This window comes from Phaethon aethereus, assembly GCF_964289735.1.
Source record: "Phaethon aethereus genome assembly, chromosome: 2".
NCBI classification, from domain to species: Eukaryota; Metazoa; Chordata; class Aves; order Phaethontiformes; family Phaethontidae; genus Phaethon; species Phaethon aethereus.
In genome coordinates, this window is record NC_138582.1 from 75,588,912 (window position 1) to 75,611,826 (window position 22,915).

Here is a 22,915-nt window from a genome sequence, read left to right on the forward strand (position 1 = left end):
ACGACTTTGAAATAGGAGTCCAGCCTGCTACTATCACTAGAACTAAAAAAGTTCTGAGGTGCTCCAGGGACAGGCCAAAACGCTTACCTGCTCACTGCCTTGTCATAACGTGCTGTAGATAAGCTTGAATACATACACCAGGACTTCTTTATACTAGAAACTGAACCTCCGAACTTCAAGCCGGAACACTCACTGCTACACGTCTCCCTGCAACTTCATGAGGCTCAGTCCCTTTGGTAAAATACATCTCCCATCCCTCCCCAGGTCAGGTACAGGTTGGAGACATGCTACACTCATACACTTCAAGATCAGAGAAGATAATACAGTTCAGGGAGTTTGATATATCTGACTGTATCTACCTATTAATGACTGCATTTCTGACAAGCTACATCCTGATAAGCTATGCTATTGCAGTACTTTTTTACTACTTTTCCTCAAGAAATGAGCGCGCTGCATTTGCAGCTGTGAAATAGGTTTATTTGCAGATACCTAGATAGAAAATTGTCCTGGTTGTTCCCTCTGATGTTAACTAACACTAGAGGGCACTGCTTAATTTTTTATCTTATGAAAGAAAAGGCACTCTGTCCTTCCATGGGCTTCCCACCGACTGAGCAATACTGTTTGGGATGCTGAGTCGGTACTTCACTAACCTTGAAACCCAGCTTTTTATCTGTCGACTGTAGGACATCCTGAGAAATTAAAAAGCATCAGCACTGCCAAGCTCAAACATTCAAAGTCAGAGTCAACTCTTTTGAAACAATCTGATAGGAAACCGGGTGCTGATATGGGCTGGAGTTTTATTTACCTTTCTGTAACAAGAGTCACATTTGTTAAATTATCCTTCACATCATAGAGGGTAGGTGTATATCCTTGAAAGACCAAGAGATTCCCTTAGCTCACCATTTCTTTCTACAGGCAGAACATCAGAGATAACCGGGCTTGTGACAGAGACAGACACACATAGAGGTAGCAACCTACAAGTGCCTATTCTCTTGCAACAGCAGCACTTTGGTTGAGAGGAGGCTTCACACTCTGAAAGAAAACCATTACTTATTACTCTGGGGTTTTGTTTGCTTTTACTTTTGTAAAAACAACGCTCCTAGAGAGTAAAGGAAAACAACACATGCTAGGTGAAAAGGGATTTCTCTAGGTGAATTTGGTACAAACGTGGCGGTGGAGGGGAGGCAGTGTGGTTTGCAATTGGCAACTTTTCAGAAAGCAAGAGAAGCCTTTAAAGATCTTTATTTTATTGGACCACTGGTAGCTTTCAAAGGGGATTCTGTATTTTCAAAGACAACCGTCAAAGGCTCAAATTTCACTGGGTATTCAACTCTTTCAACTACATGGAAAAAGGGACTTTTTAAAGCAAATCATTATTGGTCTTTATATTCTTAATGAAAGTATTGACTTTTCTTCTGCTTCCTATGGCAAAATGAGTGTTTTCAATCCACAAGAATAAAAGAAAAAACAGAACTGGCTGAATATTGCTTGGTTCAGCCCCATGTGTTACACCTGACCTCTGACAGACAGGGTACCATCCTCCTCCCTTCCTCTTCCATCACACCCATGGAATTAGTCCCTGGGATATAGTAATTTATGTAGTATCAGCCTTTTGAGCTATTGGCAAAGGCTCCTGAACATCTGGCTGAGCACAAATGGGAGTTGCTCTGCTTCACTTGCTGCTGCCTTAATGACCTCCATGTCTCCCATCCATGCCTCTTTTCTTTAAACTATAATTTCAAGACGGAGCTCCTTTCCTTACAAAAACATAAAAGGGAGATTAACTCCACATTTGATTGCATTAGCAGGGTACCTGGTGCAGATCTAATTAAAGGACATTTGAAACATTTCCTGCCATTCATTTCTGAAGCCTTTGCATGGGACAGAAGTAGCAATATTCTCTGGCTTCCACTAGCCACTTGCAAACTGACTAGTACTTAGAAATTAAAAACGTAATTCTTGTTCCTGCAACAATGAATAAAACATTATTTTAAGTGCTCACTAGGAAGAAGTATTAGTGATAGAAAGTAACACCCTATTAGAATTTAAATGAATAGCCTAGGTTTCCAGCAGCACTGATGGGAGAGGGAAATATTAAAGAACAAAGTATGTTTATAACAACAAAAAAACCTCTTTCTGCAAATGCCAAGTACCACGCTTCTAAACGTATTACAATACTATTCCAGTTTTAAATGGATGTTATTCTATCTGAATGAATTTACAAAATTATAAAACTGGGTAAAAATCTGAGCAGCACAACAAGAAGTCAGGCATGTGGGTCCAATCCTGTGAGCATGCTGGTAGACCTCACTGGGCTACTCGAGTGGGCCCAGGGGTACATATAGCGCTGCAGATCAATAAAACAACTGTATATAAAACTAATTAGTGCAGTGTGCCAGTCTTTCACTGTATGTCAAACAAATTAAAGCAGTCCTCTAAGAAAAGACCTGGTCCTGTGCCAAGAATAGGCTCCCTTTTCAGTTTTGCTTTTGTCCACAAAAGCTAGTCATAAATGTGTCGGCCAGACAAAGCACTCTCCTTTTCCTCCCGGACCCCATAGAAAATACACGGAGAAGGGATTCAGTCACAGGCACACTGCCCGCTATGGCATTAACACAATTACTGCTGAGATTACTTCGTTTTGCATATTACAAATCTTCCTTTTTTCTCCAAATCTGATCTTATTTTCTCTCGATTAAATAGTTTGTTATGCATTAATTAGTGCAACACGGCACATGTGAGCTCAAGCTATATATTCTCCCACAGATCCAAGGATAAATGATTAGCGCTTAGGGAGGAAAAGGAGTTTTCCCCACAATAAAGGACCCACGGCCAAGCAAGTGGCTGCGTACAAATTTTGGGAAGCCCGGCCGTGCAACGCCGAGCCCACGTCACCGTCAGCGCCGACTGCTTTGGAGGAATGTGCAGGCTGCCTCCAAGGAATGCCGCCCCGGCTCCCGCTCAGAGCAAGACCTGCCCTCCCCTCCTTTTCATTCAGACGCACAGCAGCTGCTGAGCTAATTATCTGGGACAGTGGGTCCCCTCAGCGAGCAGGGTCCTTTGCCCCCGCGGGGAAAGGGGGATGCTTTGTGGGCAGAGGATCCTGTTACGCCTGCATATGAGAAGGGCTCCCCTTCAAGCCTGCATCCTCATTCCCTTTCTCTGTAAAGGACCCGCAGGTGGGGAGTGGGAGGAGGGAAAGCCACAGAATAGCTTTGGATGTCCTTTCCTACCCCATACCCTAAAGCCACGCCGGCAGAGGCTTCATGCAAAGAGCCACCTGCAAAGCCCCGGGAGTCCGTGGGTTTGGACAGGCAAGCAGGGGGAACTCCACGGCGGGCTCTCCACTGGGAACGAGAAACACCCGATAACGGCCAGCGCTTCAGAGCCGTTCTGTACACTCCTGCTTAAGGAGTTTCCTGCCTCTCCAAGGGCAGCAGTCTGCTTTCCTGCCACTGCAAAAAGCGGACAGCAGAAACAGTCCCCTGGATTTCCACAGGGAGAGCACACAAGGCAGAAGAAGAATTGGAGCTAACCTTTTCTGAACGTGTCTCTGAAGCGCCAAATGTCCTAACTTCTGTCGCAAGGGAATTAACACAAATCTGTCAGCACTAGAACAATTATACATTTAAATCCAGTAACAAATGTATCCACTCCTCCAGGTGCAAATGAAGTGTACTCTGATTCTTGCTCCTCTATTTCCAAGAGGTATGGATTCAATCATTTGCGGGGAAAGGAATAACAGTAAGAGAACTCCACAGGACTGAGGATAAAAACAGTGACCCTCAGGATGAGAATCTGAGACACGCAACAACAGAGAAACAACACAAAGAGAAGCACAGACGAGCAGAGGGGAGTCAGTAAGAGGGAGAAGAGACAGACACAGAGGTGAAGGTCTGGAGTGCCACTAATACGAAAACAATAATGCTTAAAGAAAAGCAGTAACGCTTGACTGACCACCTACAGAGAACTAAACTTAAGAATTAGGAAGCATGGAAAGACTGATTGAGAAACTGAATCATTTGTGTAAAAGAGAGAGAAATCGTCCATTCAGGGTAGGACTTTTTCTTTCTGAACACATCATTCCTGAACGTCCTGGACACTCCTCCACCCTTGGTTCCAGGTTACAGTCAATGCTTGAGATTCATTACCAACATACAGGTAAACTACAGCAACATCCAAGTAATTTAGTGAGATTTAAAAGGAGGTTTTCACATATAGCTGGTAGAAGGGACTTTCCAGTCTTGATCCACTCTGGGAGCCTAACAGGTCTAAACTGATCTCTCCCTCTCAAGCATTTCTACCAAACTTCTGCTTATTCTGTCTGGCTTCAAGCAAACCATGTGTCATGGATAAACCATTAGCCAGAGCTTCCCCTTCACAAAGTTCTACATTACTATCCCTTTGCTCCTGTAGACCCATCCACACACACGTGGAGCTAGGAAGAACATTTGTCACACTATCTGTACACATTATGGCAAACAAAGGCCAAAGAATTTGTTTGCCAACACTACAGCAAACAAATGCCACCGTCTAAAGGGAGATACTAAAACACAGCAAGTGTTCATAGAGCTAAGTACAAAAGGAAACCTTAGTTCTCATCTGCTGGATCCTGGGCATTACATCTATGGAAGCTGGTACTCTCTTTATGTTGCACTGTGTCATGCTAAGATCTCAAAAAATGATGGTGTCAAAACTTCCTTCCACTATTCCCATTTATAACTAACTTAGTCTATTAAGGTCCCACTTACAAGCAAGCAAGTGAAAGAAGGACATACAAGCTGATATGGGCTGAGAGCAGTGTGAAGCTGGCTGATAGAAAGGGCTAGTACTTTTTCCCTTGGTTTTCTACCTCTGTACTTGCTACTGTTCTCCCAACTCTGTACTGCATAAACCTGTCTCAGTTGTCTTCTGCGGTTGCTGTGGAAAAAAGGACATAAGCAATAAAAAAGCCCAGCAATAGGAAAGCACAACAGCAGGTTTTCTGTAAATTATGAAGTAAAAATAGAATTGGACATTAAAACGCAGAGTCAAGCAGGAATCACTTAACTGCCCAGAAAGCAGCAGCAACAACCCCAAGACGCTCGAGTGACTTGAGCATTTCAATGATTAAAAAATCCCAGGCTTTATAAATTAGTTGTCTCTGGAGAGATAAAGAAAATGCAGGGGATGTTCATTGCAAAAAAAATTTTTTTAGAACTGGCTTTCGTGGTCAGACTGGAGCTGGAAAAATTACTGCCAGGCCAATGCATTTGCTGCCTTCTATGAGCTGAAAGCTGTGACCAAACCAGAACAGCAAGGCATCTTTGAATCCACTTCTCACTTGAATATCACCACAGCTTTTCTTCTCATTTCCAAATTACTTCTCTCACATGTACCCCTTCTGATTTTGCACAATAGAATACAGAATTCCCCTTTACAGTTACATTCCCCATCCAGTCTGATACCTACTACTAACTTTGGACACATGGGAAAGCCTGCGGTTGGAAACGGCGGCACTGAAGTAAATACACTGTGTAGGTCCGCGGACACAGCACAGATCTAGAACAAACTGCTCAAGCAGCACGGTCTTCCTTCCTTCCTTGAAATAAAAAGCAACACTAGAAAGGCATATTTGAAAGTTACACCCTTGCCAACTTATTAACAAAATAAAGATCCTCTGCCTCTTCAGCCTATTCATTCCAGCTATGGAACAGGCACCGTAGCGTACCTCCCTGCAATGATTTATTTATACAGGTCCTCTCCACTTGAATGCAAAAGGCACTAATATGCTCTTTAGTTCTGTAGTGCAGGAAACAGTACTTCGGGTTGATAACTTCAAAGGAGGGCACTTCTGCATGTCCAAAAAAATGCTGTGACTGCTCTTCTGTAAAAGTCAAAGGGTTACAGAAGGGAAAAGGCTGCGTAACAAGGTCAAATATTACAGCACCGTATTACAGCAAGTGGTGATGGAAAAGACTTAAGAGGTCATCTTGTTCATCCCCTTACTAATGCAAAATTGTTCCCTAGAGAGTAATACAGTAGGAAAGTAGTTGTTATACTAAAATATAGGTTACATAATTCAAGAGAATGGGGCCAGGGAAAATTGTTAGAAAAGAAAATAATATAGAAGAACTTACTGCTTTCTTTAGAGATTACTGTAAACAATCTGAGTCTAAAAAATAATAATTAAAAAAACGTATGTTGAGGCCAATCTTTAACGTTTCTTTCAGTTTACAACTAGGTCTCCAAATTGGTGACCTGTATGCTTGTGCTTGAACAAGCCATCAGTGCCTCTTGGATTACAAGTACTTAATAACTACATGCTAGTCATGATTTGGGTTTTCTAGTTTTATTCCATTTTAAACACAGTGCCAACGCGTTGCCCTGCACACTCAATCAGTATTAGTAAACAAAAAGCAACAAGCAAGTTACAGCAACCTATCACCAAAAAAAGAGGAGAACATTTAGGCCCACACCTGCTATCCCTAGAATTATGGATGCCTTATCTGTGCTGACAGCTTGGCAAGAGGCAAAACATCCGAGCGCAAAGACATCACAGGTTTGTGCCAAGAACATGAATGAGCTCCTGAGCTTCAAGTTCAGACCAAGTTTTACTGTTATGCAAGACATGCCAAAATACATCAGAGGCTATCTCCAAGACTAGGCTGTTCCAGTGATCACAGTCCCTCCTCGGGAAGTGCATCAGGATTCACCAGCCTTCGGACCTCAGAGGATGCAGCCTCCTAATTAACTGCATGCACTGAACCCCATCAGAGGTCGTTCAAAAACGTAGACAGCACGTATGGAACACTCAACTGATAGCAAGGCAACAGGCGAAAGAGCAGCAGCAGCAGCTGATGGTGAAAATCTGATAAAGCTGCTTTTCCTCAGACTGCTGCTTGCAATTGCAATGGTGTGTGCACCATTAAATACCGGAGCCTGCATTGCCTTCGTGCATGTGAGAATTTCCAGTCTCACAGCCACACTGCTGGGGTCAACAGGTTCCAACTTAATGTTGGGGTCTTTTTTTTTGACCATTTGGAGTGGCCGATACCAAGCATCCACCACAAAATCCTCACATACAAAGAACAGTAGATGCTCCTGTGACCGAGACACAAAATATATATTAAGTATTAACGTTTATTTGTACTTCAGCATCACCCAGAAGCATTAGGCGCACAGTCATGAAGATCCCTTCTGGAAAGCTTCTAGAGGGGGCACCTGACTCCAGTGAAGCTTCATCTATAGGATTTTCCCCCCAAAATTAGTTAAAAAACAGAACAAGCAAAGAATTCCAATGGAAATGCCACATCAACTCCAGGATATTTATTTCAATATTTCACAACATTTACTGATGATAACATTGATGTCTAAAACAATTTTTTAAAATTTAATTTTCAGACCTCTCCCATCTGGAAACTCTTGTAACGTCTCCATGTAACAACCTCTGCCTTATGTTAAACAACTTTACTTGTAGCTTGTCTTTTCTAAACCTCTGATAGTCCTTCTTGTTCTTGTGTGCATCCTCCAATAAATTCACATCTTTAAATGCCCAAAGCCAGACACAGCAATTCAACTGCCCAAAGCCAGACACTGCAATTCAACTGAGGCTTTGCCGCTTTTGAGTATAGAGGAGAAGGAACATTTAAACAGACAGACTGGGTTTTGCTTTAGTATTACAGACTAACATAGCAAAGAACAATACCTTAAGTAATAGTCTCATGGTTCCTAGCAGACGTGATCTCAGTCAAAAACTTTAGGCTAGTTAATCAGCTTTGTTCAACTACCTTGGTCTGTCTCTTTCTATCTGTCTTGATGTGTTTTAGGGTTTTTGAAGGATGCTTCTTTAGGATACTTGAAGGATATAGTTAAATGAACAGAAATTAAGTTAACAGAGGCTGATTTGCAGCAGAGAGGGAATGAAGAAATATCAGATGTGCAGAAGCACAGAATGCAGCACAAATGCTTCTAGCAGATGTCAAAGTAATTCAGGGTCAGCAAGTTTCCCATCATTCTGAAATTGCTGGGACACATGAAAAATGCGCCATTTTGGCAATGGAAAGGAAAAGAAAGCCCCAGGAATAAACTGGAAGAGAACCATTAAGATCTCAGGCTAAATCCCTGCCAATGCATGAATCTCATCTGATGTGGATGCAAGGTCAGGCACGTGGCCAGTCCTCATGCTGGGGAGGCTCGGAGGTCCCCACTATCTGCTGGACAAATCACCTCCCAGTATTTCTACTGCTGCTGGACCACGTGCCTTGCCATCTCCTGGGTCACACTGGCACGTGTTGGGTGCGGATGGCTGGGACACAGCCGCTGCATCTGCCATACTGTGCCTTACACCAAGAGGGACGCGAACAGGCATCCCAAGAACGTGGCACAGGCACCGTGGTAAGCTTAGCACACTAGGAAGGGAGGTAACACCACGCAGGAGCCAACAGTCTCAAGCTTCACGTGCTGCACACAACAGCCCCGCAAGAGAGCACTGCAGTTGCTATCCTTTACTCCTGTGCAATTTATTCTTCCTTCAATTGCTATTTTTTATTACTACGCAGATTGTTGCAAATATAAAGGCTTCTCCAGCAGTGGGGACACACCTTCATACTCCCCTAAGGACCTGTATATCAGACTCAAAAATTTAACAGTGGAAGTACTCAGGTACTACATCCTAATAAAAAAAGAGGTAAAAGCAGGTTACTGCTCCACTTTCCAAGTGCCACAAATAGGATAAAGGGAGGTGCTCGAAGCCACGCATATTAAAATCAGGAAATTACTGATAAAAGACCATGATCATCAAGTGGGAACTTCACTTTTGGAATTTCTCCCCCATTTTCACATGTGAAAAATATCCCAGATTTTCCAGGGACAAGATGTGTGATACCGGTAGGCTCCACAACAGTACAGTCGGATGTAAGAGTGAGAGACAATGCAAAGCAAATACTTGAGCAACCTTTTCACCCCCAACAACAAATACAATAAATAAAAACTTTGTGCTAAATGCTTCTCTCAGTTGCATTTGGAAATCAGTGAGTTTGCTTAAGTGCATTGGCCACACAGGTCCAAAGCAGCCGCATGAGAGAAGGTTGTACACAAAACCACCCACTGCTCTGGCAACAGATTTTCCCTTCTGAAACAAAAGCTGGCCAATGCCTCCCCAAGCAACGGTGCGCTGCCCATTGGGACACCAGCTCTTCACCTCTCTCACAGTCTGCAGAGATGGAGGTGAGACAGATCCTGGAGTACTCCTAGCCTCACTTAGACTGATTTCCCACTTAAATTTTCCCCCCAACCCCTCTGCGTCAACAGTTTTTCTAATAAATACGATCTAAATGAAAAGTCACTCAAGCTATTGGGTTCCTTCCCTTGTGCTTCAGTCCCGTGCTGGTTCAGGGCAGTTTCCAGGCAAGTTTGCAATGGGCACAAAATACCATGTTTCCAGCTTAACAGCTGAACAACCCAAAAAATTCTTTTTAGTACCAGCAAACCTCTACATCTGTATTTGTTAAAAACAGTAACAACAATAAAAAGCTATTTCTGAAGCACATAAGAAGTTTTCCCTTTACCCTCCCCAGAGGAAAGCCTATCCTCCCAGTGCTCTCCACATACCACCTACCATCCATTTGTATTTTCAAACATTCCTGAAGTGCAATTTCTGTTTACCGTACCGTGCGGCACTTGGCCTGAACTTGTTTAACACATGTTCATGTTATTTATCCAAACTCATTCATCACAGTCGTAAAACATCTGACAGATGATGGAGGTTTTCCAGTATGTCTCAGGCCTCATGCTTAATTCAACCGCTGATTATTTCCACCTCTAAGTAATTTGACCAAAGCCACACGAAAGCATTCAGATATACTAAATTTTGCTCTGTTTGTTATTAATCCAGTCACTGGTTTGGAAAAGCTCTAGCTCTTCTTACCTAATTAATCAAGAGAATATCAACTATTTATGCACAAATACTATATATATATATACACACACACAATATATACACACATTAGTTATATATAATGTTATATATGTTTACATATACATATATGTTATATATATTTACACATATAAATGCAATAGTTTCTTTTTAGGAAGATCCATGTGATAAAGAAAAGCTTAACTGCCACGTGGCTTGGAAATTGTCATTTGTAATATGAATACAGCCAGCTGCTATGCAAAGTGTTTCTCTATGCAAAATGTAAGGTCCTTCCACCCTAGTGGATGGCCTTTAAAGGTCCCTTCCAACCCAAATTATTCTATGATTCTATGAAACTACAGGTCCTATTTCAACCACAACATTACACAACCTTAGCCACTTATCATAACTACGTACGAACACAACCATTCCTGAAAAACAAAGCTGACTTGGCAAAATAGACAAGAAGTCGTTGTCACCATGAACACTAGAGAGTCGCTCAGGGTTCACCCTTCACAAGCACGCATGGATTTGTGTAGCCCTCATGACTCCACGAAGGAAATACCATGACAAATACAATATGACTTTTATGTAAATGAGTTTCTGACAATTGTGTTGTCAGTACTGTTTCTTTTCCTCAGGTAGCAAGGATTTTCCTGTTTTCTATCAGCTCAGCTAAACCAAGCATAAGGTATATTTTATATATAAATTAAAGCAATCAAGCAGTTTTGGAGTCTTTATGCTTATAGGTATTCAATACCTGACTGGACACAGTCTTGAGCAACCTGCTTTGTCTGACCCTGCTTGGCGTAGGGGAGTTGGACAAGACAATCTCCAGCGGTGCCATCCAACTTCAACGATTGTGTGAATAGTCTTCGAACAGTTCTGTATAGTTTCTTATCCAGTTGACAGATGCATGCATATATTACAGCACACACATTACACACATTCAGCTACCTAATGCAAGATTTGTAAATTCCCAGCCATAGGAAAACATAGTAACATAAAATCCACAAATTAGTGTTAATTAACAATTAATTAACTGTTAATTAACAAATATGTTACTACAAATCCACTTAGTAAAAGCATCATGTGTAGTAAGTCAATGTAGTTTGGAATCAGATCCTGGAACTGGAAAATAAAAGGTGTTCTGTTTTCTGTGATTAGTGAGCACAAGTACTGTATTGCCTTTTTACTTCTTGTCTCTTCTAGAAGGAAGATCTTTTATTGTTCCCCCCTTTTTTTATATATACTTTGCATTGCTCATTAATCATACTGACACAAGTCTATAACCACAAAACTAGAAGCAAGCGAACAGCTAGGATCTGCAAGAATGTTAAAAGGACCAGATCGTCCCTTCAGGGTTCTTAATAGGCTTTCCAGATTCAAAAAAATGTAGTTCAAAAAGTGTCATACGTACTTCGAGAATTCAAGATTCATTCACTCTTCCTGACAAACCCACGGCTGTTTGCTGCATGGTTTGGCTGTCTCATATGTTAAGGTTTTTTTTTTTCCCCTTGAAGAACTGTGTAAAACAATGTTATGAACTACATCATCACATTTTCACTTGACAGCACAGGTTGGTTAATGCAGACTTCAGAGTAAATAAATAATTCCCAATCCTTTCCCACTTCAGGAATCCTATACAAACGCATTTGTTGTCAGACTGAATCTGAAATGAATGCTGGATCACTTCTCTTGTTTCAAAAGAAGAGATTTAGTTTTATACAGTCTTAAGTTTACACTCTGTTGACATTACTTGGTGGCTGAGAAACACAAAGAACAAATTATACATGACTTAAGGGACTCTTGCAAGGACAGAAGTGTCCTGGGAGAGTGAGGTCCAGGGAGAAGCTGAGGTAGTAAACTGAAAGTGAAAAATCTCTGCTTCTCTTAAGTCAACTGGATCTTTGCCACTGCCTTTGTGAGTTTTACCTTCTGAGGGCTAGTATGGTTCTAATCCCTTTGCCTCCTTCCACTTCGTCTTTATTTCTGAAGTCTATACAAAGCCACTGGAAAATAAGGATGATGATGGGGGATGAGTACAGAAGGCAGCTCTAGCAAGAAAACAATAGGGTTTGTACATCTGATTATATTCTATTACATTCAGAAAACAGGAAAATGTGGTTTCTTAGAACAAACATGGGACATATTACTACTATCTACAGAAGGAAAACCATGAAGAAATAATCAGTTGTTCAAGGCTGCCTTAGTGGCACCCCTGGTCTGCAACCAGTACTAATCCTCCGTACAGAAAGACAACAAGTGAAGTTGAAGGGACAAAAATACAGTAAGAAAGAAAAAAAAAAATCCTTTTCCTTTGGATTGAAGAACTATTTCTTACTGTATAATTCTTTTTTATTACTCTTGGCTAGACTTTTTATGCAAATCAGTGCCCTACAGCCTACTGCCATACGCTGTATCTGAGACAACCTCTCAAGTGTGTACAGAAAACTTCAGCTGGTGCAGGATTTGGCAACTTGCTTGTTAAGTGGCATTTTAATTCATGAGCATATTAAATCCATGATGCATAATCTGCTTGGCCAGCCTGCTAGTTTTAAGATGTTAGTCTAGACCTATAAAGCCCTAAATGTCTTGGGACCTATTTATCCAGCAATCGAGATTTTTTGGAGGTTTTCTGATGAAACAACTTATAATCAGAAAATGTCAGTCACTAAGTTGGAAATACTGCATTCCAAGTCTCCCTCAGCCAACAAACTTTCTTTAGATCCAAGATAGGATCTCGGTGATGTTTGCCTAGATTAATTACAGCTGGGGACGCAGGAAGGATACGGTCTTCAGCCCTAAGACGGTCCTGTGGGATGCTGTGGGCTGCACCATGGTGAGGCAAATCCAAAGGGAACAAACTCCATGTCCTAGAAGCCTGAGAGTTCACAGAGCCCAATCTCTGCTGCAGGAATCCCAGAGAGCCCAACCTGGAGCCAAAGTGCCGAAAAAATGAGAAATGTGCATTTCGGCCACAAATTTAAGAAAGGAAAAATGAATTTGTACTCAAAGTACCTTTACTTCAATATCATTTTTCTGCAGAGGTATTAGGATGGTATTTCCTGAGCAGTTTCCGAGCTGTGCCACAGAATATTGGGTGTGTTTGTGAAATCTCTGTCACTCCTCACTCCCTGCAACTTCAGGGCTTTGCATGTCTGGAACAATCTTATTTTTTTCCGGTGTTTTATTAGCAGCCCCTTTCTGAGAAATGCCAGGTGGCATCATGCCCAGAATTGCTTGCCAGCTAATCTCAGAGGATTGGGCATTATGCCATTTGAATTAAAAGAGCTCAGCTCTAACTCACTGATAACATTTAAGAATCAAACCAATAAAATGGAGAAACAAAACGAATATGAATAATCTCTGAACGCACACAGATGATGGCTTTTACTGAAAACGTATACAGTTATGGAGAAAGAAAAAAAATCAGTAGTGGTCTTTTCTCCAAGACAAAAACAGGGTTCAAGTGAGAACAATCTGCTATGATTTCATCGGTTTCTGAAGATGGCAAGAAGAAAATAAAGGAATTTGCACATCTAGCTACAAAGGTAACGTCAGAGGGATCCCTGCAACAGCGGGCTCCAACTTCAGGCAAGCTGTGCTACGCCACTCACCCCACAGAATCAAGAGGAGAAAGAGGGAGAAAAGAATTTGCATCTGAAGGGAACAATGGAGTTTTCCCCCCAGTCCCTTCATTCTGGCCTTTTGAAATGTCCCTCCTAAAATAAAGAGGACGTTTAATTTATGAAGGCCAATAAAGTCATAAAATAGCCAGTTAAAAAGTCTGCATAATCCTCTCTAATGTTGTCCACATCAACAATAAAACATGGGATACTTCAGCATGTGCACATAGACAAGAGGGCAAGAACACAGACTAACGGTTCTACAAATTATAAGCTGTTTTCCTATCACAAGTTTTTAGGTTTTATAGGCTAGAAATTCCCACGTACAACCCAGCCCACAGGAGGGGTATGGGAAGGAAAAACATGAGGCTAATAAGGATGTGACTATTAGGAAATAAAACAATTCAAAACCATTTCCTATTAACACAATTAAAGAAAAATATGGGAGGCAACTTTGGCTTACTCCGACGGCTGTCTTTATAAAGCATATCGGCATTATTTACATCTTCTCCTCTATTCTTTCGGAGACCAGGAGTCGACAGAGGACAGTTATTTTTCTTTCCACTTGCTCGTGCACACCTTGGAAGGTCAGCTAGCCTCCCTCTTGGAATATTTCATAGTTTAATTAACAGAGACAACAGCTAATCAAATTAAATAAAACATATGGAGAAAACTGTCCTCTTCCTGTGACATAACAACATCCAAGCATTTTTTCTCAGAAACATCCGCTGAGAAACAAGAACTGAGAGGGGAATTGGTAGGTCTGTCTTACAAGCAAGGCGTGCTCCGCAGGGTGAAGCACTTTTGACTTTGTCAGAACAAACCCCCGCAGTTCAGATAGATGGGGGCCCGTAAAAGCCACCTGCTTTTTCAGCCCCGTTGGCAAAGCACAGACGTCAGCCATAAACAGGCGTATATATGAGCATCACTCAAACAGAGGCCGAGGCTTCAGAGAACGCGTAATCTTGCGGCGAGGCTTTCGCCCCCTCCCTGCCTTTGCCCCTCTGCCCGCAAAGCCCCTTGTGTATCCCGCTGCCCGAGGGGGCCGCGGGGCTGCTCACCTCGCTCTCCCAAGGGCCAAGAGCCTACCGCAGCCACAAGAGTGAAAAAGGAGCCTGGCCCGCAGGCAGCTCTGCCCCGACCCCACACGCTGCTTTCAAGGCCAGCCCCAAGCTCTCCTCGCCGCTCAGCAGCCCGGGACGCAGCTTGCCGCAGGGAAGAGGGCAACGCTCCCCCCGCCCCCCCACGGCTCCGCTGGACTGCCAGCGACTCGGTCCTGCCCCAGAGCATCGGCACTGCCGAAGGCACAGAGCGGAAGAGGCGGCTGCCGGGGTGCGTGGCTGGCAGCGCGCTCTCGCACGCGGGCGCCGTGGGCCGCGCTCGGCAAGCCTCGCCTCGAGGCGCCGACACCGCCCTTGACGGAGCGGAGACGTCACGCGAGGCTCGTCTCACAACCCCATCGCTGGCTCCTGCGATCGGCTTTTTCTCAGAATCACAGAATCATTAAGGTTGGAAAAGACCTTCAAGATCACCAAGTCCAACCGTCAACTCAACACCACCGTGCCCACTAAGTCGCGTCCTGAAGTGCCATGCCCACACGTGTTTTGAACACTTAAAATTCTCCTGCAGACACAGCATGACAGACCGTGCTGATGGAGCACAGGACAGAGAGGAGCCCAGAATCGAACCCCACAGCACTTCTGCTGGCACGGCTCGCAGTAACGCTCTCATTAAAGACAACTAAAAAAGCAGAATGCTACTGAAACACTGTGTTTCGTATATATGATCTTAATTCCAAAACATACATTTCTTCCAGTGAGAATCATACCTGACTTGCCATCGACCCAGACAGGGATTCAGAAGGAAAGGGACCAGCGTCTGAGGTGCCATCTAAAAAACTGTTTACTACCTAATTTATTAGCTACTAATCATTCATACTTTCAGTTTCTGGGGTGCTTCTTCAACCCTTAGCAAAGCTTGTTCATGACAAAACAGGCAACAAAGCAAAACCAGAACTAAACCCCACTCCAATGAGAGCAGATTGAACCTAGAAATTAATGAAGGACAAGAAGCATAATTACAGATGACACTTGTACAAGGTCATTTCCCATGGCCCAGCAGTTTATTTTTATATTGATCTTTTAGCTGCTGTAGGACTGGATTAGTTACAGCGCTTACACTGCCAAAGACAGTCAGATTATTAAATACTTCCCTACATCCCATTTCTTTCAAGGGCATAACACACTGTACAGAAGTCCTCAGGGCATCAAACGCTATGGATAGGCAGGAACTACCCAGATTTGTGCTCTGTGTTATATGAAGCCCATTGTCAATACTAAGCAATCAAGACGAATTTACGAGAGTATTTTGGGGAACATTTAACATATGCACACATACAAATGCACACAAATAATCAAAGTATGTTGTACCATTCACATCTTTCTGGTGTATTCATTTTAGTCATACTTTTGATCAAAATACACTGCTGTTTTTCTCTACCAGTAGCATGGCTGGTAATTTATCAAATACTTGAATACCAAAAAGAGATGTTTCACTGAAAAATTACATGCCTGAAAGATGTAAAGCAATACCCACTGCAACAGCTTTTGCTTTGGCATGCTGGCCTTCTTCCCAGCATGAACAGATGTGACAACAGACTACAGATTACAGTTTACAGATTATAAGTAAAATACCCTGGATAAACAAGTTGGCTAGTTATACATGATGAGAAAATCAGCTCACTTCAAAACCTCTGAAGCTAGAAAACGGTAATAAAAAAAAAACAACAACAACAGCAACAAAACAAAAACAAACAAAAAACCCAAACAAACAAAAAAAACCACACAAACAAAAAAAACCACACAAAAAAAACCCCAACAAAGTTCCTGTGAGACGCAACCCAGGACCTGAACTTCAGATTCAGTTACCCCCTGAGCCCTGGATTTGTAGATGAGCCTGAACGTGGTAAACGTGCTCTTTTTACAGACTACCAAAACAAATGAGACTTTCTTATGCAATTAAAATCAAGCACCATTTTTCTGTCATTACATCAGAATTTGCCTAAAGAAATGAACATTCCTGAAGCTGGAACATTCTAGCCATGCTACATGTGCTGTTGGAGGCAGATTAAATCAGTCGGGAAAGCTACCTGCCTAGGATCTGTCTTCAATTTTCCCTGGCAGTTACTTCCTCAGTGTTAAACTACAGCAAATCAGTACACTGCAAGGAGTATCTCCTTTTCCTTTTGAGATGCTGTCCTATGAAAAACCTAAGTAAAAGAAATCTTTTGCAGGTAGATGGAAATTGTTTCCCAGGCTACAGCCTGCAGAGCATCACTGCACTACCTACCCACCAAAAACTTTTTTCCACTAAACATGTTTGTGAGTCTCCTGGTCACGTTTTTGTCTTCTCTCAGATTAATTTCTAAAGGGCAAAGCAAAAGATTATAAATACATTTGCATGAGTGTTTTGGCATGGGAATGATTTCACACAAGAGCACTTCCATACCACTCCGGTGGGGTAGCGCAGCGCTGGTGCAGCAGCACAAACTGACATCATGCCAGTTCACACCGTCTGCAGGCAAATCCTTTTCCTATACACCAAGCCTACAGAATCCACAGACAAAGTCCTGTCCGAATCTGAACAGATCAAGTGAGGGCAAAAATTAACATTTTTTTCCCATCTACAGAACAAGTACAAAAAACATTGAAAAGCTAATGTGAATTTTGCAAAGCTACAGAGATACAGTATGCACGCACACAGAGTTTGCACTTCCCTCTCTTCATCTAATCACTGAGTCAAAAGTAGCTTTCCTGACAAGTCCTTGATTGAAATCCTTGAATCTTCTACTCATTTGGCTCACTTAGATGAAAGCCCAGAACATTAAAACTTTTGTTTTCATGCCATCCCCAGCAAGCGGAACCAAAGCAAAGGCTTGACAGCTATTTTATGTTTGAAATATTGGCTTCAAAGCAATGGAGACAGCACAGTGTGGGTGGGCCTAACACTACAGCTGTCTTAAAACAAAGAGCTTATATATCAAAAAAAGTTCACAAGAGCCAGGATTTACCCTGAAAGAATTACATCCAACAGAAATGAAGATGAGGAAGACAATACGGCCACATATGCATTCAGGGAAAGCAGGGAGAGAAAAGTAATGATGCAGTTAAAAAAAAACCCAACCTTAAGAATGCTGGATTCAATTCTAGCTGCATCACAGTGTCTGAGCAACACCATATAAAATGGGAATAGGAACTTCTGCTACTAATGGGGCAAAACACTCAAAAAGGAAGTCAGTGTAATTACATGTCTGTATTCAAATAAGACATCCCATGCTTCTACAAACTAGTTTGGAATAACAAGGAGCATCCCATTAGTAAATAAAAATGTCGATGAGGTGGCTAAAGTTTAGATCATGCTTTCCACCTGTATACTCCATTGCAGTGGAGTTTATGATAAGTGAGCGTTTTGATTGCAGCATTAGTTTAAAACATTTGACAGGTTTTCAGGTACCGGGAGCTGCAACCTCCCAGAGCCTATCTTCTCCCCGCGTACTGTTTCATCTGCCGAAGCCAGCAGGCGTGCTCGCGCACAGCAGCATTACCTACCTACACCTGCCCCAGCAAAAAGGCTATCAAGAAGTAAAACAACGCGGGCCCATTTCTGTCCCTCCTGCCTGGGATCGCACGGGGCAACACAATGCAGACGGACGGAGCCACCTCCCCTCTCAAGGATCCACTTTGCAAACGAAAGCTGATGAAAACTTCACCCGCTGTTTTGCAAAGGCCACCGAGGGGCCGCAGTCCACACACTGTGCTTGAAAAAGGCATTTCATCAGCACCTCAGAAGCGAGCTGGTTCGCCTTTTGGACACAGGGCATTGCAGATTTGAGACGAGGCACAAGGACTATAAAGGCATACGCCCAAGTGACACCGAAGTCAACACCCTGACACCTCCCTTGGAAAAGACAGTACTCCAGGTTGTGCTGCAATGTGCCAGACAACACAAGGAGTATCTCCCTTGGAGCTGGGAGCTTGATGAGTCCACACCACACATACCCACCACTCTTAACAGCCTGAGCTATGGGTTTTGGGTCAGAGGATCTGCACTGCCAGCAACAAGTAATATCATTAGAGTGGGCAGCAACATTCATTTAGAGCAAATCAGGATATCTTCGTATTGTATATCTCTCCTCTCTCTCACACATGCATGCACAAAAACTTGCTGTTCACCACCTTCTCAGCATCTGCAGAAGCTGGGACCCTTTGACTAAGAATAACCATTTGATGGGAGCAGAAAGAGCTATTTGATACCTAGATAGAGAAGATACACATGGCCGTGTTTGCTCCCAACAGGGCATTTCACTTCATTTCACTTCCAGGGGCCCCCACATAGATGAAAGCTCAAAGTCTCTTTTGCAAACCTCCCTTTGTTGGTTTTTTTTTTTTTCCTCCTTTGCCAACTATGACGGCTCTAGGGTCACTGATAACAAAAGCAGATGTTTACAGCCACATGGGAGGCTTCTATACAGTATACAGTGGCTACTGCATTACATCGCATTAGTCACTCCATGACATCTACCATATGTATCACATTGATTAGTGGGCATTTTAAATCCCACTGACAGTGGTGGGATTAGATGTGCACAAATATTAGAATGTAGACTCCTTCCCCATCTGGTGATCGTAAAAACGGTTCTCTCAAACACTGGTTTCCTTCAGGATCCTCGTTCCCCCAACTGAAAAATGTGCGGCTACTTGTATATCTTGTCAAGAAACGAAAATGAGGTTTTGCTAGTGCTTAATGTGATTGCAGGATCTACAGTAAAACGTTCACGCTGTCTGTGATATATTTTAGAAAGCAGAATTTGTCTTCTATTTTTCATATTTCTGTAGACAATGCAAACAACTCTGTCATTCAACACAATTGACACCCTAGGTAGTCTTCTCTTTTTTATAAAATGCAGAAAAAGGCTTCTGGAAGAAGACACAAACGTCTTCAAAAGTGACTCATTGATATATTCAAATCACTGATACCTGGCCCTGGCTGGAAAAGCTCAATCTGTGAATTGCTTTCTGCCATCTAGTTAATTTTGGGGTGGTTTTTTTCCTCTAGTTTATTGGTCTGATTCACCGATTGCCTTCCATCCGACACCAAACCCCTCCAGTCTGACGGTCGGATTCTCTTTCATCTGAGCTGAACACAGTGCTGGGCCACCCCCGTCTCCTAGTGGCTCCATAATTGCTATTACAACTAAGGCCTGTTAGTGCTAATACAATTGCTAAGCCGTTTGGAAAATTTATGACTAAGCATTAGACTAAGCATTTCCCTGAAACTGCAAGTATGGCTTTAAATTACTGACACAAACATCAGTGCATTAAATGGAACGGAATTACTCATCAGCTGGGATCAAGACATCCGCAATCATTTTGTACTATATATCCATGCACAGCATAATCTGAATATGCTATGCTGATGGAAGCACAGATTTTGACTATCAGATGAGGATGGGTATAACATATCAAACTCTTCTGCTGAGGTAATTTACAAAGACAATTTGGTACATGATACTGTCTGGGATTTGGCATTGTTACAGTAACATTTTGAGGAGATGCTTAGAAGAAAATATATTTTATAAACATCTGTTATTACTGCAATGCAGGTGCCAGCGACTTAGGTGCAGAGATAGGTGTTGCAGGGATAAAACAAGTTCTGTGGTCCTGCCTTTCAATCACATTCCCATTTCCTACACTAAGCAGAAATGTGAAATTTCTTCTTATTATATGAGTGTAACTGGGGGATGCTGGGATTCAGCCATTGTAAATAGAGAAGCCCATTTTTCCTAAGGATATTTGTGAACAGTCATAGGGTCAACTCAAGTTTTTGGTAGGCTGAATTCACTGTCACTAACAGCCCCTAAACTGATAAGCAGCCTCAAAGGTTTATCTCCTTTAGTACCCCCTTCTCTTAACTGCATGCAAAGCAACTGCTGGGACTGTACAAGCTCAAGGTGATCTTTCAATTGATAACCCCACTTTTTTACCTGTACCATACAAAGTAGCAAGTATCATGTTCCTGGAATTAAATTTAACCACAAGTCTCTAGACTGCACTTTTTGTGCAAGAAAGATGAGGAAACAGAAGATTTAGAGTCAGGAATGTTTTCTCTATTCTGCTGCAGCTTGTGCTTCGCATGACAACACAACGCTCCACAAAAGACAGCAACTGCAGCCGAGACAACTCCCAAGCATTCCAACGCACTCTGGGTAAGTTTTGATCTCACGCTAAAGTGCTTGTAAGTCTCATCGGGACCTTCCCATTGAGCATCCCAACTGACAGCGTCTGCCAGCTGCAAACTAATCCTGTGAAGGTAAGCACTTGCTTAAGCTTTCAGGTGAGAGAAGTAGGGGATACATCTGCATGCACGCGTCATCTTTTTGTTTCTCCTTACATATCAACTACTGCCTCCACGGCTCTTACGTTTATACTGTAAGTATCTTCACAATCCCAGACCAGAAATAATAACAAAGGAGGCGATCTTGGAGTTGAAGAACTGGTTTGCACTTGGACAGCCCCAACACAATCCTACTTCTGCAAGCAGGCCTATGCCTTGACCTAATAAATTCCTCAGTGCTTGTTAATTGTGAATGAAGCCCTGATGTCAAAAATACCATTTGTGTGCAGAGGTTAAGTATCAGTCCAGCAGAATCTTTGCTTAGCTTTTTTTTGCTTGTTTTCTCATATTTAAAATGGGCAGAATAGTATTTTCATACTTAACAGAAATTCAGATATGCCTTTGGAACAGGCTACTTTTAAGTTGGTTTATGTTAGATTTATAAGCACAGGTCAAACATAAATAGATCTTTTAATGGATGCAGGACAGCACCAAACATTTGTTACATTCAGAACAGGTTAAAGGGAGCAGAGGCAAATCTGACGCATCCTACACAATTATATAAAACATCAATCTCCAGCCTGAGAGGTACAGGACTTGCTGCTATGCTCTGCTTACACCTGGGTTTTCAAACAGCTAGTTAGTAGAGCCGAATCTCTTCACAAATTTTGTTCCACTTGGAACTTGACTTAGCTGCACAGCCAGCAATTTTCTTGCTATTCAGATACAGATCAGAGACCTTAATGGCACCTTGCTTTATTACTCAGCAGATTCTAGACTTGAAAGTAATTTTAGAGAAGCAAGGTGGGGATGCAGGGGGAGTTGTCAGGATGCTTTAGCTCCGATGGTCTATGATCTAGGATTTCAATCTACTTTTGAAACAGCATGACTCCCGCCCAAGTCCAGCATGAGAAGCTGAGCTCTGTTGTTCAGTGGCACCACTCCTTCCCTGGCAGCAGACGCTTGGAAACTGCAGAAGGTGCGAAACCCAACTGACTCCACGTTCTCCTAAACATTAGAAAAACATGAATCTGAAGCTTGCAGCTGCATTTTATCACATTTATCCATATAAACAGACCAAACCCAAAGCGGATCCAGACCTGAACTTTTCACCTCGTGTCCCTCTGTGATGAAAATGTATCTCATTTTGTTAGTCAGACCAGAAATTCTTGAAAAGACTTGTATTATATTTCTAGCTAAGGAATGACACTCTCACCAAAACCCTACTGTGCTATGGTGCCTAAAATAGTTAGCTCACTAATACCGTCCAGGTTTGGAGGTTACATTTTGAACAACATGTTTTGACTGAGTAAGGTTTTTTTAATAATCTTTTCAGCTTTCCCCCATCATTTATCTTCTTGGAGCATAAGCCACTCTGAGCCTGGACTGGTTTCAAATACCAGCGAAGAGAACGCTACTCTCCTGTGGGCACTATCAGAACACCATTAAGAGAGGAGGAGATGCTCAGGAGGATATCACAAGTCTTTTGTCTGGTCTTCAGTGTTATCATATATCTTGGAATGTCTCTTATTAACTCTTGGATAAATGTCTCCCATAGCGCATAATAAAATTACTGATGACTGATCAACTACCCTACTTTATCAAGCCCCGTCTTTCATCAGAAACAGACATTTTCACAGCCCTGCAGTGATTCTTTCTACAAATGTAATCCCAAGACATCCCACTTTCAAGACCATAGCTTGCAAAATTTGGGACACCATTAAAAAAATTATATACATTAAAAACACATGTGAATCACATGCACTAAGAGAAAATATTACTAGCGTTTAGGTTTTGTGTGATTTTTTTAGACCCGAGAAGTTGGGATTTCAGGTTTAAGTGGAATATTTTGCTGGAGTCAACTCTCCACTAGTTGTCATTGTGTGGAATGAGGGACACACTGATGCTCTTGTTAAAGAACAAATATGGATAATGTTACTGTTTTCTGAGTTTTATCTCAGGGAATCAAGCTCAGAAAACCTTGTACTGCACTTACCAT

General features: G+C 42.3%; 1 protein-coding gene across 3 annotated transcripts in view; it reads right to left on the reverse strand.

The window, feature by feature from the left end:
• The window catches only part of FHOD3 (formin homology 2 domain containing 3), a gene marked incomplete at its 3' end in the record, with an annotated part of 418,667 nt that overhangs the window by 226,747 nt on the left and 169,005 nt on the right, over nucleotides 1-22,915 (reverse strand). The window lies entirely within an intron of this gene.